General features: G+C 43.2%; 2 long non-coding RNA genes across 2 annotated transcripts in view; both read right to left on the reverse strand.

Annotated features, from left to right (window-relative positions):
- Positions 1–305: 305 nt before the first annotated feature.
- LOC135420036 (uncharacterized) lies at positions 306–5,425 on the reverse strand. Its single transcript, XR_010433302.1, has 3 exons — positions 3,477–5,425; positions 1,653–1,799; positions 306–496 (listed from the first exon to the last, which is right to left on the reverse strand). It is a non-coding gene; the product is annotated as an uncharacterized LOC135420036 (long non-coding RNA).
- A 4,045-nt stretch (positions 5,426–9,470) lies between these two features.
- LOC135420037 (uncharacterized) overlaps positions 9,471–18,224 on the reverse strand; it is a 47,122-nt gene continuing 38,368 nt past the window's right edge. The window contains exon 3 of the long non-coding RNA XR_010433303.1: positions 9,471–9,711. This is a non-coding gene — a long non-coding RNA (uncharacterized LOC135420037). The remainder of the gene's footprint in view (positions 9,712–18,224) is intronic.

Raw genomic sequence — 18,224 nt, forward strand, 5'->3', positions numbered from 1 at the left:
GGACTGAGATGTTCATCGTCACCTTCCTGCTCTCACCCCGTGACATCATGTGCCCAGAACTCACAGCCTGCTGCCACCAGCAGGGACACATTGGCAGCTCCTGGGGAATTCCTCTCCATCACTATAACTACAGTCAAAAAAACCCAAAGGTGATCAAGTAGGAATTTCTGTTACAAATTTTCCCACGTCAGAAATGTCAGCATCTCCACTGCAGCAGGGCTGGCTTAGGAACAATCAGGGCAGTGCTGGGGGCTGGGAGGTTGAGCTAAGCCAGAGGACAAGTCATCCACACATAGGCAGGGCTTGGATGTCCCTTACACCCCAGCCTGCTCACCATGGTCCAACACTTGCTCTTACCTCCGCTCTCAAGAGGTGATGCAGCTTTCAGAGCTTCATGGGAGTTTGCCAGCGAGAGGCAGGAGGACAAGCCATGGCAGGGAGCTGCCCAGGGTGAAGGTTATGGATATGGATTCATGCTCCAGGGATGATGCCAGCACTGGAATGGCAAGGATGAAGGCAGCTGGTTTACACCTCAGTTCTTACAGCAAGGTCCCAACATACTGCTGTTTGCACACTGTTCTCCTGTGGCAGAGATGAGCTACCTGACACCTGTGCAAGTATGAAAGAGTGACCCTTTCTTCAGCAGCTGTCATGCCTTCAGGCAGCATTGCAAGAATTTGTGGTCTAGTCACTTCTTTTCCTCTATTGAGGGGGCCAAGACTGATCAAATCTCTTCTATTTAAAAGAGCAATAAAAGGAAACTCATTTTCTTGCGCACAATGTCAGCTTATAATATTTTGTCATATATTCCTTAGCTACTCAGTGTTACTTCTGGAGCTTCTGAATGCAAATATTGCCTGACAGGATGAAGGATGAAACCAGATGATTTTTTATCTCAGTTATACATTCACATATCACATATCCAAAGTTAACAAGTGACTCTCTTGTGTAAAGCCATTTTCTACTTCCCATGCATCCCAAATAACAGCTATGAAAATCCTTGTCTATTATATAGAAAGATAGTTTGCTGCCTTTATTTTTCCAACCACATGTGTATTGTACAAGCAGAGGACAGAGGCTTTTATGTTATCATCATCCTTCTGTCTGGGAATCTCATTCTGCAATCTCTGCTTTTTCATTGCCATTTTCAGATGTTTAATGAAGCGACACATGGATATGAGATGCCCTTGGTATTTCTTTTGCCCAGCCTCTATCGTTTTCAATCTCAGAACTATTGAATGAATGGAAATATATTTACCAGGTCTGCTTTGCACTTCCTGAACAAAACTCCCATTGGAGCCAACGAGAAATGTGGGTAACATGGACAATGCAGGTTTAAGTATCCCTTTTTCCTACACTGCTTGTATGGAAGAATCTAAAAAGAACCTACTCACAGTTCACAGGCTGTGTCTGTTTTTTAGCCAAGTATTACCATTAGGAAAGGGTCTTTCCTCAATGAACAATCTCTGTCTACACTCCACCACAGCCACACCACACCACAGCTGCCTTCCCCTTTGAGACCTCATGCTACTACCAGCAAAAGTCTAGGCATAAATATTCCCCACTGCTCTGCACACAGGTGGGGATTTGCCCAAGAAAGCTGTGCAAAAGCTGATTTCTCACCATCTCCAGCTCAGAGTTGCACCACTGACCTTTTCTTCCCACACAGCCATCTCGAATGACAGGAACGGTCAGGCCTCGTCGCTGAAGCTCAGTAACATCAACCTTGTCCATTTTCTACTTGCACACAAGTCCACACACATCCTTCCGCTCGCCAGGATCACGGTCAGCCCACTGGTCTGCGAGAGCATACATTAGAGGGAATTTTAATGACTTGAACTCGTGCTGAACTTCCTCTTTTAGCTGCTGTTTTAGTGATTTGTTGACTCTCCAACGCTCATTCAGGACTTTTTTTTCTAGCCTTGACAGAGTAGATAGAGTAGACATGGATTTTATGTGCCAGCTCTTCTGTATTTTTGGCACTTCACTAGTCACATAGCTGGCCAGTGAAATACAAGTTCAAGCAACGGAGGATGCCTCTCACCTATATCTGTGGTGTCTCAAAGTAGCCTAAACTAATCTCTCCCTCTCCTCACCATTAGCAGTGATGTTAAGCTTGAAGAAATGGCTGAGGATGCTTTAACAGCCACACAGAATCTTAATAAGATCTACTTACATTTATATTGTGCATTTCAGGCTGGCTGGCTCTGTTTTCTTAGCCACAGCGTCACAAAGGGAGCTGAATACACTGGTGTATTTTTTTTGTGGGCATTTTAATTATTTTAGCATTGTCTGTGATTTTTGTATCTGCCATCTGCAAAGTGTGGCAGGATGTGTGTAATCTTCCATGGCACATGATGTACTTTCTCCATTATTATCAGATGGGAAAGAAAACCAAAGTTAAGGGAGATTAAGGTCAGTGTACTCTCAACATCCAATCGCTGTATAATCCACTGTGTTATCGCTAGAGAAGATTATCAGCCTTGATAGGACCCATTCTTTGAGCCATTCAGCTCTGGTGAGGCCCACTTCTCTCACAGAATGGTATTTCTGTTCAATCTGAATGCAGAGAAATCACAAATAAATTTTCCACTGGACCCTGCTAATGTGCAGTAAGTGACTGTCTGTGTGCAGGACGAAGGAAAGGCGCTTCCCTGCACAGCACAGCTGTGTTGTGTGCTGCTCTGGGCCAGGGCAGAGAGGATGTTAATGCTGCCCCCCTGGCAATTTGGAGACAGCTCCACACCCCCACCCCCCCAAACCTTCAAAGCAGCAATGGGAAGCTGAGTCAGCTGCTAAACACCCCAGGGATAAAGGCAGAGAGAACAAGCTGCACTGACCAAGGGTCTTCCTACTGGCTAGGAAGGTGTTCCTGGATATGATCAGGCCCCACAAAGCACAAATCCCATCCTGTCTTTAGCAAAGGACCCACAGGCTGATTTTTTTGATGTTAAATGGTGCAAAGAATTCTCTGGGGAGGGTGAGTTGTAAAGTGCAGTGCGCTTGGGACGAGTAACTCTATGCCTTCCCTCCCCTTTCCCAGCAGAGATCTGTGACATTCCAAAAAAAATACCCTGAAACACATTATCTCCTAGTAGGAGCAATGAATCTCTCTCAAGTAGGACTATAACTCAACAGACACGCTTCATCTACCAAAGTTCAGTAAGGCTGGGCCACACACTGCTTCTGAGCATCACCACACTGACCCAGTTAATAGTCTCTGCGTGTCTCTGTGCGACGAGTGGAGAGCAGGGACAGCACTGAGCAGATGCTGGGCTCTGCCACACTTTGCATGGGTTAAATGCACCCCAAAAGAGAGAGAGAGGACAGCAGTACTTATGCACAGTTGTAGTGAAACATCCAAGCAATCCATTGGAACAACCAAGATCCAAGGATAACCAGCATACCCCCAGATTTCAGGATAATTTCCCTCTGCTTGTACCTAATGTAAAAAAGTAGAAATATTTTCAAACTACCTTAACTCACAGTCCCTTATCCACTCCCAACAAATTAATGACTTTTGCTCCTCCGGAAGTCATCTCTTAGCAACAAAAAGGCTCATCATCTTGGAGGACTCCCTCGAACATCCGATGCCAGGAGTTCATATGGGACGTCAGAGGAAGGCAAGATGGAAGAGCAGCTGCTGACCCTGGGCAGGCACCATTCAGCTCCAGGAAACTCCCTCTCAATTATCGCATTGTGCACAAGTGAATGGGGCGTCTTCCGCCTGGGTGTCCTGGAGGGGACAGAGGAACAGGCATCATCTTTCCCACAGGAAGATCCACCGTGTGCACCAGGAGCCAATGCCTCATTTCAAGCTGCAGAATCTGCTCCCTAAAAATTCCTGCAGCCCCACAACAAACAACAGCTGCAGTTTAGGAGGTAGAAAAATGCTAGAGGATGACTTGCAATTCAGTCAGAGGCACCAAACCAGCACCTTATTTTGTTCACGGGGTTTTTCAAATCATTTGCAAGATATTTGTGTCGCATCTACCACTTAAGAGTCCAAATTCCACAGCTCCCTTCCACAGACTCCCACTTACTTTTTGTTTTAAATGGTTTGAGATTGCAGTGCTCATTGTCTGTATCCATATCAAAAATAGTGTGGATAACACATGGGGCAGAAATGGAAACCCCAAAACTGATGGATCTGGAAATGAGCAAATGAGTGACCACAGTTAATAATGCAGAAGGCATCAAAATAACACAATTTCATCAAGTTATGAGCAAATGTGTGGAAAAAAATTCATAAAATACTTCCACTGTTGGGAAACATGAGGCAAATAATCCAAACAGACCAAAATGTTTCATTTTTAAAAAGTCAAAATACTTCATTACAATATCATCCAAGTAAAGCTTGCAGCTTTTTCTCTCCAAAACCTTTTGGGTATGTCATTCAGTTTTAAAAGCAAGAATGCAAAATTTTTTTAAGGGTCAGATCACATACAAAGTAGCTATGGCATCCTTTGGGTGATTCACAAATGATTCAGAAATTACAGCCCTGGGATCCTTTTTGAAAAATGAGGATTACTGGGGAGAGATGGAATCCACCTCATGAAACAGGGCAAGGAGAAGCCAATATCCTACTGAGAAGGGCATTCAATGGTATCCACAGGGACTGGATACCAAAGCCCATAGAAGAGCAGGAGGACTGGCAGGGAGGAAGCAGGCATGCACAGGGCAAGGGGGAGACCCTGATAAGGAAATGTTGCAACATGAGCCTCTAAATTATATTTAAATCAATTAAAACCACAGATAACATTTTACTACACTGCTTTCTAGGGCAATGAATGACTGTAGCAGTCATGAGGAAAGCAAATGAGTATGATGGGAGGGGAGGCAAGCAGTGAAGCAATGTAAAACAGCAGCAGAAAAGATCTGGAGAGCTGAGTGTCAGGTTCTCACTATGGTCCTGGGAAAGTTCTGCTTTTTGCTCTAGGGTTTCCTGCAAGAGGAGAGATCACCACTAATCCCATAAAACATGTCTATCTCTACTTCTTTCAGAAAACTGAAAAGAAGCAGTCAAGGCTGAGAGTGCAAATACATGCAAACAGGACATGGGTGAGCACCAGCAAGGTCCAGGACAGGTTTCTCCTGAGACATTCTCTAGCAGAGAGGAACTGACCTGGACCCAAGTGAGCAGCATGTTTGCCCCAGTGTGGGAAACCTTCCTGGTGCCTAATCAGCTTTCCAGCTAGGGTAAGATCTTCGTTCTGATATACTATTAATTTTTTGTGTATAGCTTTAGCATTGCTGTATCATACATAACTGCACTTCTGTGCTCGGGTAGCAGTAGTAATAGATCAGCAAGATTTCTCGCATCTATCTCAGGAGGAAAGGTTTTATTAAATCATTAAATAAAATCATCATGTAGTCTGTCTTTACAAAATAATTTTAAAAGGGCCAGTTTCCCACTGAACACCAGTAGGAAAGAGTGGGAAAGCAGTTGTTGTGAACACTGTACCAAAGTAGCTGGAGTAGATGCTGCTTACTGAGGAGAAAATAGAGTACATGAATTCAAGACAAAAAAAAAGAGAAAAAGAAAAGCAAAAAAAAAAAAAATCCGTTTGAATTAAGCCTTTTGTCACCTCTAACAAGGCTCTAGAAACAGCACTAATCAATCCAAATGACACTTTAGTGTAGAGATCTATTATATTCCTCAATGATCATATGGCTTTATATGTTATAATTTGGTTCTGAATTATGGCCTACATCAATTATAATTGAACGCTGCTTCCCACTCTACAATCAGACTGTGATGAGAACAGAAAGGCAGTGGACATTAGAGGATTACTATCAGAATGACCTAATTTAATTAAGGAGGAGATTTATTAAAATGGTAACATTAACAGGTGTTTTATGAGACTAATAATTAATAAGGTTTCTGTAGAACATTTGTAAAAGAAGTAGACAATATGCAATGGCAGCAGAACTCCCTGTAATGGGATAACAATAAAGCATTAAGAACTGTAGATAAGATATTATGATAATAATCTGATACTGTAAATTATGGTTTGAAGAGGATTAAATGTCATTACTGCAAATTAGTATTTATTTAAGCTCCAGCAGGCCTTTGCACACCGTCTGAAGGAAAGGTGGGCTGTGGGCAGACTCTCCACCACAGACACTTGCTGTCCTGAATCCCACTGCAGCAAGTTAGGATCTGCCAACACAGCACTAATGCTGACAGGGTTCACCTAGAAAACCACAACAGGACTACGAGGAAGGATTTCCTGATGGGGAAGTCCAGCAACTCGCTTTTGACCTTTCTGAAGTTACCTTCAAGCAGTGGAAAGCAGGCAGCCCCATCTGCTTCCCAAGCTGCAGGCTCAGATGTGACCCCATGGACAGGGGTCCACAGTGCCTCCTGGGCCTCCAGCTCTCTTCCAACACACAGAATAGCAATGTGTGGGAATGGCAGTGCTGCAAAACCTGCAGGCACAGCAACAGGCGAATCTCAGGAGCATGAGGAGAGAAAGTGGGAATGGGGAGAAAATAAAGAGGGAGAAGTGTGCTTTCACAGCAGGGAGCAATACCCAAGCTCACTAAAGGGAGGAGTAGAGAGAAAATAGCCTCAGGATCTTTTCTAAAATTAAGGTGTTGGGGGGTTACTTAGCAATTTAACCTCGTGTTAACATCTGGTCCTTTCTTAGCTCTAGGCTTAAAAAAGTTTTATCCCAGCCCTAGTCCCAGTGGCCCCCCAGGTAAGAGGGGGAAGATGGCTGTGGAGCACACAGCCCTTTCTCTAAAGCAGCTCCAATCCCTGACACAGTGATGGAAGAGGATATTAGCAGTGGGAAATTTTTTCAAGGTCAGTACTTTAATGAGCTCCTAAATAATGACTTTATCTTAGAGGCACACTCAATATTCATTCAGCATCACACCCAAACAAAACCACTGCCTGACTTCAGTCAACAGAAAACAAGTCCAGAGGAAACAGCCCTCCACTTTGGGAAGCATTGATGGGACAGGCCACCCCTCACTGGGCCCAGGGTGAGAGACTTCCCTGGTGTGACAGAAGGTGGAGCGAGCTGAGCTCCCCTCCAGCTGCTGCTCCTGGCTGAGCCTGTGGCACTGCTCACTCCCACCCACCCTGCATCAAGGCAAAGATGCCTGTGTTTCTCCACAGCTCAAGGGGATGTTCATGACACTCAGTCGAGGTCTGAGCCACCTTTTTTCCACTCTCTTAATTAGAATCTGATATCAACAACAAGTACCGAGTGGGCAGAGCAATGAAACAACCACTTAGTGCCAAAGTGGGTGTCACTTAACCTCTTGGGTGCAGAGATGCTGGTTTTGGACCAGATCTCAAACCTCTTCTTTGTTCAGGAGTAGGTTCAATTTGCTTTTTAATCCAGCTGAGCCAAGGGAGAAGGCCTTTGGCTTTGCTTCTAGCACCCAGTCCCACAAAAGCTTTGCCACAGTCCTCTTTCACAAATTGCCACCAGTTTTACGTTGCTTCAAACATGCCCATTAATCAGTTTTGCTTCTGTGAATCATTCTGGTTAGCACATCTCAACTGGGACAGTTTTGATCATACTTTCACTGTTTTTTTGATTCTGAGTTTTGGGCCACAAACATCTTGGAGATTATGCCTATCCCAACATGAAATATTGTCTCTGCCAGAGCCTGGGGATCTCCTACAGGAGACTATTTCCATTAAAATTTCCCCAGTCCAGAAACAGCCTCTGGGCATGTCTTTTTTATGGCTCTGGGATGCTTATGAGAGCAGATTGGGAACTAACCTCTCTTGACACAGAAACCATCCAGCAACCTCTGGAGCTCCCATATATCTATTTTCAAGTTTCATTTCATTTTTAGCATTCTCCTTTATTTGTGAGTGCCAGCAGGAAGTAGAAACCCAAGCTGGAGTACTGTGAATACCCTGCTTCCCCAACCATGGCAGAGACTGAGAAACACCTCTCATTAGCACAGTGTTGCAGACCTTGGAGTTTCACAGCACGTAACAAAATCTCCATCCTGTTTCCACGGGCAAGCAAGGACTCCCTGGCATTTTCTGGGACTCACATGCCCAGTTCCCACTTTGCTGACTGGCTCTGTGAATGTAAACCTCACAAGGTCCTTTGAAATTTCCACCTGCAAGAGGCACACATTTTGTGACTACTAATTAGCCAAATGTCTTCAATTTCACAGGAATGCTCTTTTCATTTGTTTTGTATCATGGATTACATGAAGAATAGTCTGGGGTTTGCATTAGAACAAACATCAGTTCTGTGCTCACACAAACAACCTGTTCCCACCTACAACTCAAATATTCCTACTTGCTTTTAAAGGCTGCACCCAGCAGTGCCAACAGCAGGCATGGTACAGGACTGAGAGGGATACAGATGATATATTTCAAAGGGGAAAAGGTGCACAGTCTATTCCCTGCAAGGGAGTTCCTCTGGGCCAGTTTGAGGAAAATTGTTGCAAAAGCAAAGCCTTCCCTCTTCCCTGGTACTGCTATTTAAATTACTTCTATGGGATGCCACCATCAGTCACTGAGTTTTAATATTACCACAGCAGCATTACAGGAGAATGAGTGCTGAATCGATAAAAAAATTAAGGAAATACAGTTTTTATTACAGAGTGATATTTGGAATTGATCCCTCAGGCTTTCCAGTCGCCTCAGCTTTGTTTTATATGCCCATGGATGGAGCATTGTGCAAAGTCGTTTGAATGCAGGAACCAATCAGTCGTAATCTAATTTTAAATGGACCACAAGCAAACTGAGAAAATAAAGACAGGCAGGGGCATCATGTTGACAGATGTGCCTATGGTATATTGTATGTCTGCTCTGCCTAACTAGGAGAAATACTCTCTTAAATTGCTTTATCTATGTATAATGCCAATAACAAGAACAATAGGGGGGAAACTTGGTTTCTGCAGGGACATGAAGAATAAATTTATAGAAAAAAAATGTGAAAAGAAAAAATAATGTCATATCTTCTTGGTCTCACTTGTAAAATGCTAAACTAACAGCCAATAAGCACATGAAAAGCATAGAGTAAGCAGCATGGATATTTAACTTGCTCAAGTAACAAGGATTTCCCTCTGAGGCCAAAATCCAATTGTTCCTCCAACTCCTCAAGTGAAGGTGCTACAATATGCCTCAAGAAATCGTGGACAAATAAAGACATTTTGTGATAATCAGCAGGTGATAATCAGTGCACACAGCACTGTGTGCAGTTTTCTGCAACTTCACCTCACAATGCAGTACTAATTAATTTCAACTGCTTTCACCTGCTATTTGCAATTATGATTTCCTCTCTCATTTCTACCACCACAAGCTCTTACAGTTGACCAATCCCTCCCCTGTTTAATCCAGTTTACACAGCTCCAGGAGGCAGCTCCTTAAATCACGAGTGTTGCAAGACAGCAGCACTGAACTGTCCCCTGTGCTCCCCACAGCCAAAATCTGACCCTACCAAGTGGCAACATCCTTAGTCTCAGCTCACTATGTTTGGGTATTGAAGCTTCAGCCTCTGCTCGTTCCTCTGGGAGGGCTGATTGTCTCTGAGATGTCCATCTTCCACCTGCCAACCCATGAGGGTGATTTGCCCAGACAGCAGAAATTAGCTCAAGTACCTTTGTGTGCCTTTAGAGCTGGCCCTTCCCAAGTCAGCAGCTTTCACTGGTCCTTTACTGAACTTGCACCACCCGTGGCTGTAATTCCTGCTCTGTCCTGACTCAAACTGCTGTATTTGCTTCCTAAACATAAGGAAAACAGAATTAGAGGCTCTTCTATAAATTTAAGACCCAGTTAGTATGGGATGCTACCACGGTGCATTAAGAGCTGTCACTCTGAGACCCCTCCAGACCTACTGAAATACATCTACCATGATATGTGGGAGAAGTTACATTACCACAGGGGCTCAACTTCAGGAAATACTTTAGAAACTGATATTTTTCTAACAGAAAAAAAATATACCAGTTGCATTGAGGTGGTTCAGCAGCCAATCTCCCTGGATGAAAAAATAGATAAAGAGAACGAATCACCAACCTAAATATTCATGATGGATTCACTACTAGTAATCATGACCACATTTCATTCTTCTCTGCAGATACAAGCTTGACCATTAATGCTGACTGCGGGTACTGTGGAAAACCATCAAGCCAAAACAGAAATTCAAAATGCTTTTGAGGAAAATGAAATGTCAGTGAATAATAATCAGGAGATAAGAAAAACAAACAAACAAACAAAATCCCCTTCAACCATGAAAGAATGTTTCTTTAGTTAAAAAGGAAAAATATCCAATTAAAAGGAGAGATGTTAAAATAATTTTAAAATTCAATCACAAATAGAAAAGTCATTCTATCATATCCTATGATATCAAGGAACATATATCAGCAGCAAGGAAGAGCAGACAATATGAAAAAGGAACTTAAAGGTATCAATGTAAATTTTAAGACTTGTAGAATAATAAAAATATGGAAATTAAATATAATAGCATGATAATAAATCCTAGCCAGGTTGCAAATTTCATAATAGATGAGGATGGAAAAATTGTCAGACATCTTGCAGGAAACACAGAAATAAACAGCAAACATTTCTGTTCTGCATTTAAAATTATGGAAAATTTGTTAATCTTTTACAGCGACATGCCAACACTTTCTATTCCAACAGTAACAGATTTTAAACAGCCATTAAATGTAAACATTTAAAAGTAAGATTGGATAATTTGTTCTCCAGACTATCAAAACCATTGACAAAGATCTCCCCGAAACAGGTACATTCTTTTCAAATCATCTTTATTCAATGAGAAAGCCTCCAAGGAACCTCAAGAAATTCAGGACCACCCCAGTACTGAGCAGGTTTCCCAGGGTGACCACAGCACTTACCTCCCTACACCCACAGGTTGGGTTCTCATCCCTCCCCCTCCCCACATCAACAGCAAAAGGCACCGCTATGCTATTTCTTGGCTTCAGAAACTCTTTGCAGTCAATTTGTTTGGTTTCCCTGTTCTCCAGCCCACCTTGGAGGATGCTATTTGTTAAACAGATCCTACTTGAGAGTTTGTGATTATATTTTGATTTGATTTGTTTATCACATTTAAGCCTCAGTGCACTTGGACTGGCCAGGAACATAAATACAATTAGTAGTAGTAACAAACAGAGAGCAAACTGCACTGACTCACTGCAACATGCTCCTCAGGCCCCGCCAACCAACTGCTTTGGCTTTGCTTTCCTGCCCACTGTTTGTGAGGCAGATGCTCTTTGGGGGAAAAGCTGTACCACCTTCACCCAGAGTCCAAGTTTGACTTTACTACACATTTGCCCTCTTGCTTAAGTTATGCCAGCCCATCTGCAGGTGAATCTAATCCTCTTGTTAGCTAGCAACTGGTAGCTCAGCTCTGCTCCGCTGTGCTTCGCATTATACAGATCAGCCAAGTATTGATGCAACATCACTGAGGAGAATCTAGATTTTATTTTTTTTTTCCTTGTGCTTTCTTCTTTGGAAACTTAAAATACATGCTGGAAATAATTTCAAGGGCTGCTGAGCATTGCCACTGGGGGAATGCAAGGGGCTTTCAACACTAAGACTAAAAGACAGTTGGAAATGTGCAAGCGGTTGTCTTTGAAATTAGATTTTCAGGCTAAATTCAAAGAAGTTGGTGTAGCTTGTCCCACTCCCTGGAAATACATGCAGGGCTTCTGACAGAGGGTAACGAAAGCTCTTCTCTCTTGCTGGGTTTAGCCCACTGTGTCTCATCCCAGAGCCCTGGCCCAACTGAAGGCACCCAACCAAATGTTTGTCTGGGGGACTCACACGAGGATCAGCCAGGGGAGGCCAAAACAGCACTGCAAACTCACAGCAGTAATAGCAGAACCGCTGCAAGAGGAAGGTGCAGTGCAGCCCATGTTTGCTCAATCAGTCCAGGCAAGGTAGACCAAAAATATTACAAATGCAACAGTACAGCAGGAAAAAAACAAGAAGAACCTTGCTAAAGTGCACAGAAGTCTTCTGTGGCAGAAACAGAAAATAAAGCCAGGCATCCTCAGCCCCAACTTCAAGCTTAGACACTCCCTATAATCCATTTATCTGAATTCACTCACGTTCCTCAGCCCTTTGAGGCTTGACAGTACCCAGCTCCTATTAAATAAAGCACCATTGTATCAGAAGAGGAGCTGGCCAGAGCAGTCTTTGCATAGCAGGTTGTGTTTCACTCTTGGTACTAGTTTCTATTCATATAATACAGTTTTACATTACAAATTTCCACATTTTACCTTCCTGTGACCTAAACATAGCTCAGCAGCATTTGCTTCCGTGCCATTTCCACTTTCATACAACGAGGGAAGGAGATGTGCCAAGTCATCCTCATGGAGAGGTCACTTAATTTCGGTTTGTAAAGCCAAATCTCCTGCTATCTCCATAATTACCAATCAATACATAAATAGCAAAATTAAGCCCCATTATTCTCATTTACCACAAAATTAAATGAATTAATTAAACATGGAAAAGTGCTGATGTCTGCCAAATCATTACTTCCAACAGATAAAAACAAATTCAGGAATGATATGCAGACAGGAGAAGAAAATTAGCTTTCCATCCTGCAACGCAGTGAACTATTGCAAGGAAAACTGTAAATAACAATCAGCAGGCCAGGCTTCTCCATCTGAACACTGGGACAAGACAGACACATTCTTTGTTAGGAAGGAAAAAACCACTTTGACACAATTCCCTTGTTTTTGTTTTTGGGGAACAGAAAAGGCCCTGGGGACTGGTAACAACTGGCTTCAACAAGAATGGCTCTTTAAAGCAGATTTGCTGAAGGACTGCTGATCTGTAATTATCATGAATGGTTTTAGCTAAACATCTCAAAGGAATAAAAGAGGCTGCAAACACTTGGAGACAAGTTGTGACCATAGTAAGTTTCTGCAGGTGGCTGAATAATAGTGGGGAGACAGACTTCCCAGGACTTAGAATTGGAAAAATAGGGAAAAACTGAACTAGAGCACTGAAGAGCTTTGAAACTTCAGCGTCTTCTGTCCTAATGAAGATGCATCAACAGGCTGGTTCTGAAGTTACAGTCATAAGACAAATGCATCACTGCAAGCAGTGTTTGAAAGACAGTTGCAATTACAGCTGCTCTGGAACAATGAAATATATACTGTTCCTTAAATAAACTGAAAAAATGATAACCTCTTTTAACTGTCGTGGTGTAGTAGAGACATCTTCATATCTTCCTTAATGAGATTTTTATTGCCAGTGTAAATTTGTCTTGAACTGAATTTTTGTCTTGGGAACTCTGAATTATGTTATACCAAGTTGTTCCTGGTAAGCATGCAGGCTTGCACACATTTTTTGCTGTGAAAATGGCTCCTTCTGGCAAACTGAAAGCAATTGAAGCTCGATTTAATTAGCTGCCTTCTGTAAATATGCCATTATTCTTCTAACTCAGTGCTGGAGTTATATTTACAAAGGGAACAGATAGCAATAATTATTTCGGGCCGTAGTTAGTCTGTATTAGTTAATGCCTGAGTGTAATTGAGAGGAAATTAAGACAAGTGTAGTCTTTGGGGAGGGGGAGGGAAGAATATACCAGTCTACAGCAGTACAGACACTGCACCTGTATGTTCCTTCTTGGGCTGGAATACACAGAAAGTTTTAACTAAAAAAAGCAAACATTTACTCTGTGCTCTGGAACCAGAGAGGGTTAACGATAATCACCTGACATTTTCAGTCATTCAAAATTTGGTGGAGGTTTTAAATAACTCTTACCAGCCATTTTCTCTGAGTTTCTATCTGCTTTTCAAGTTAGAGCCCCATGAACTAACTGCAGCTGGTGCATTAGTCCTCACTAAGGAAAGGATCACAGAGCCAAGCAGCTCAGAAATCTGTGGAGATCCACAGCTGGAGAAGCATGAGTTGCTTGGAAAGGTTTTGCAGATGGTGTCTGAGAGCCCTTGCATGGCTCAGGACAGGGGGAAGCTGTTCCAAGAACATTTTCCTGCACTTCTGAAATGAGCTAATACTTTCCAGTGCCCACCTTAAGAGGATTCCTCAAATTAAGCAACTGCCCTATAGCCCTTTTCTTTGGTTCGGATATGTTATTCAAATTAACTCTCAGAATGTATTAGTTTAATTGCATCACCATGTAGATGCTTCTATTTAAAATTAAAGAGGCCTTAATTCAATTTACCTTAATCCACTTTCAAACTAAATTATAGCAAATGAAGAGTTTGCTAGTTCTGAATGATTGTTCACACTTAGGTTAAATGCAGTTTAACAAACTCTCTTGAAATGTACGTATCTATCTAATTTTCATTACTTACCCTTTATGTCACCACAACACGTTTCCCCTTTTTTAGGCTTGCAAGTGACAAACTGTGAGTGCAATACTAAAAATTAATTATTCAGATATGGCATTCCTTTACATGGCAAAAATTCTTGAATAAATTTATGGGAATGTTTCTATGCACACGGGTTAACAAATTGGGCCCACTGTTTCCATGGTGGAAGTAGTTGTTGATGCAAGTTGTAGGGTAAGGATGGCTTTGTGATTAGCTTATTGCACCAAGCAGTAGAAGACAGTGTTTTGAGATTCACATTTCCAGTAAAAGCTCCCTCTGCCATACTGGACAGCCCCAGTGGGTATGTGATAGCTGAGGAACATGCCCAGGCCATCAACATCAACCTCGCTGGGATCTTGCACTGACAGCTGCTGTGCTAAACAGCTTCTGTCTCCAGGGCTCACTGGCTTGCTGTGCTGCCTTGTATGGTAGAGAAACTCCCCCCCTGTGCTTTAAGATACGGTCAGAAACCACTTATTTTCACCTGCTCAGTGTCCACCCAGTTTGTGGGCTCAGGATATTTCAGTGATGCCCAGAGGATGGCAGGAGCCTGGGCACACTCAGAGCATCCCCACATCAACACAGGGCAGGTCACGCCAGCTGTCCCCCTCTGCTCCTGGCAGAGGCAGGATGCACCAGGGCTCACAGCACCCTTCTCCCAAATGCACTGTTGTCCACAGCCTTCCTTTAAACTCACCTTGAAGTCATGGGTTTCTCTCTGTGCTTCATGGTTGGCTAATCAGCAACACTACAAGCAAACTCATGAAGCCACCTAATCTGCAGGTGCCAAGTCAATGGGGTTTGAGTAGCAAGACACTGACAAGCCAGAAAGTAACCAAGTTCCACTGGTGCTACTCATTCCTGTGCTATTTCCTTGCCATACAGAGCTCCACAGCAAATCAAAGGACCCTCAGAGTACCTATTCAACAAGAAACAAATTCTCACTTCAGCCATTATGTAAATGAAATGCTAAAAATGTTCTTTTTTTCCTCTGAGGTATTAGTACTACTAATTCAAGGTGCACAAACTTCATAATCAAGTAAAATATTATCTTGTGGTACTTGCAAAGTGCCAGAAGTTTATTGACTATGTTTCTGGGAGACCAGAATATTCACAGAGTTTTAGATGTTCTTTAGCCAAGGTTCAGACAAAAAGTGTTGTCATAACTTAAAATTCTGTTGTAAGGTAGGATGGGAAATGGCATGCATCTGGCATGGAGCTACTTAGAAATGAAGAGTTAATACAGTAACAACAAAAAAAGATCTAGTGTATCTGAGCACACATGGTTTCTCCTTTGTGCAACTTTTGATTTCAGCGTCCTGCCAAAAGCTGAACTGAACTATGAATACCAACTATTTTAGTCTTTAAGAGTTACAGTGCAGGAAATTCACATCTCTGTATTCTTTCCTCTAGCTGTCACTCAGGCTGCTCCTTGTGAAAGACTTGAATCCAAAAGGCAGCTTTGGACTTTAATTTGACAGCACATGGATCAGACAGATCAGCCCCCCATTTAGGAGCACAAAGCTGGAATACACAGCCACAATACATGCTGAACTGCTGCATGACTCACAGCACAACAGCCCCTGTTTGCCCTGCACGGTGCCATCACTGCTCCCTGGGCTGGTGAGGATGCGTCCCACGGTACCACAGACCCACAGACTCTCACAGATATGTTCACCCCGACAGGCGCGACAGCCTCTCTCTGCAGTGAGCCACACTGGCCCAGTCACAGGGAATCAGTGAGTGTCACTTCCACCTGAGCACCGAACTCCGACCCACAGCACACTACAGAGAACTGCTCTGAACAAAGCCTCATCTGCTCTCATGGCTTCCAACTGCTGACAAAGTAGATAAAATATCCAAGACAGATACTCAGAGAAACATCTGATACTCTAATTGGACCATCTCTCCCACAAAATACATCCATCACACCCAGAATCCCACTAATTTAAGTTTCTTCCCTGCACTCAACTTTAAATAGAGCACTTAATACTAAAATGGAGTACAGCTGTACTCAGCAAAGCACTTCTGAGCAAGTGTCACCACCACTGACCCAAGTGGTAAACCATGTCAAAATCCTACACTCCACCAGGCACATTTGGAAGTTTGGCTCTAACCTCCACTAAATCCTGCTGAGAGCAGGTGTATGATGTCTGAGCAGTGGGAAAGGAGATGCAGAGACTGGGGCACAGAGTAAGGAGGAAGAAGGCAACCTGAGTCACTCCAGCTGTGTGGTGTGTGCTCAGACTCAGGTGAGACTCTGAAGAGGAGCAGCTGTTAAAGAATGGAGCTCTGGGTCCAAATGAGATACCTGGAGATTACAGGTACAGATGGTCCTGGGAAGGTGAATGGCAGCTGGGTGTGTGGATGGGGCTAAGGGACTGGAGTAGCAGAAGGATATGGGGTAAGGTTTCCATAGAGAGAGGCTAGCACAGAGTACAAAGTGTCTTTCAAAATCAGGAACATAGGCCTGATGAAAAGGCAAAAAAGGGTTCAGAGCAGGCAGTGGGTGGAACCAGATGCAGCAGAGACATGAGCTCAACCCAGCTGCCAAGAGCCTTGAAACAGTGACAGGCAGAGAGCCTGGGAGTTACTCCTCCCAGCTCAGCAGTAGCTCTTCCCAAGCAATGCAACCACAAGAAATGCTTTTTTTCTACACCTCAGAGAAATTCCAACTGGAGCATTAAATGGTTTTAACACAGGCATAAGCAGGAGTGGACTCCTTGGGCAGCGAGTCCAGGCTCCTGCAGGACTCACCCCCATAATCCCTTTCACACCCTGAGGATGCTCCTTTAAAAAGCCAACTTTGGGTTTTGCCTAATGCTCCTACTGCACCCTTGTCCCAGAACTGCCCTGACCAGACATGAAGAAGCTTCTGACATCCTAAATTAATTCATGACTAATCTAGATCTCTTTGTTCTCCTGCTAAGATTATCCTCAGCTGAAAAAGCTCTTCCCCACTCGCTTGGGCTTTTGCCCCTTGATGTGCTCACAGAAAGAAAACTAATCCCTTTTCAGCTTTTGTTTTTCTTGGCTAAGGAGGTCAAACTGAAGTTTAAATCTATTTGTTAGCTAAGATTTTGTAGCAGTTCCCATTAGTTTTTAAATAGAGTTGAAATGATGTGATAGTGGCCACGGTTTTTACCTGCTCCAGGCACAAAACTAGAAATATAGACACCAGGTGAATGAAATGCACACAGGATGGTTAACACAACAACCCAAAGCTCACTTCTACTGCTTAGCTTGTGTAACGAGGTAGGATGGTTGAACAGAAGCCAAATTTAGTCCTCCTGAAATGGAGGGAAGCCTGCCAAACAGACATGCCTCGCTAATGTAAAATACCTGTGTTCAGGGGAAGCAATTTACATTCCTGTTAGGTCTGCTTTGCAGTTAAAAACCTCTAATGCTTTTGAAATCCAGCAATGCTACCAATGAACACGGGGTGTCTTGTACCCAGAGACAGACAAACTGACAGCAAGATGCTGTAGAGGGAGATCACAGCAGTGCAGAGGGGAAAATTAGATGTCCAAAGGACACATATCAGAAAGAGGAAGCCTGCGAAGTGAGAAGATGCACAGATACAGCAAGGCACAGTGTCCAGAGTCAGCTGGAAGATGATGCTATTGCCCCATCAGTGAAGCTAAGAGAGAGACAAGAAAACCTACAAAGGGATAGATTCCCATTAGCTTGCAGGGGCCAAATGCTTATCTCTTTTATTCCAAACTTACCTGGGTGCAACAACCATTCCGATGAGCAGCAGGTAGTTCAGGGCAGACACAGCCAAGAGTACATAACTGGAGCAGGGCTGTGCTTTGCATGGCAGGAGAGCTGTCTTAGTAATACAGATGAAAATATGCCATTAAACATGTTACTTCGCTCAGCACTGCCATATATAAAACTGTTTTTCGAAGATACAATTCACTACAAAA

The sequence above is a fragment of the Pseudopipra pipra genome, chromosome 11 (genome assembly GCF_036250125.1).
Source record: "Pseudopipra pipra isolate bDixPip1 chromosome 11, bDixPip1.hap1, whole genome shotgun sequence".
Taxonomy (NCBI): domain Eukaryota; kingdom Metazoa; phylum Chordata; class Aves; order Passeriformes; family Pipridae; genus Pseudopipra; species Pseudopipra pipra.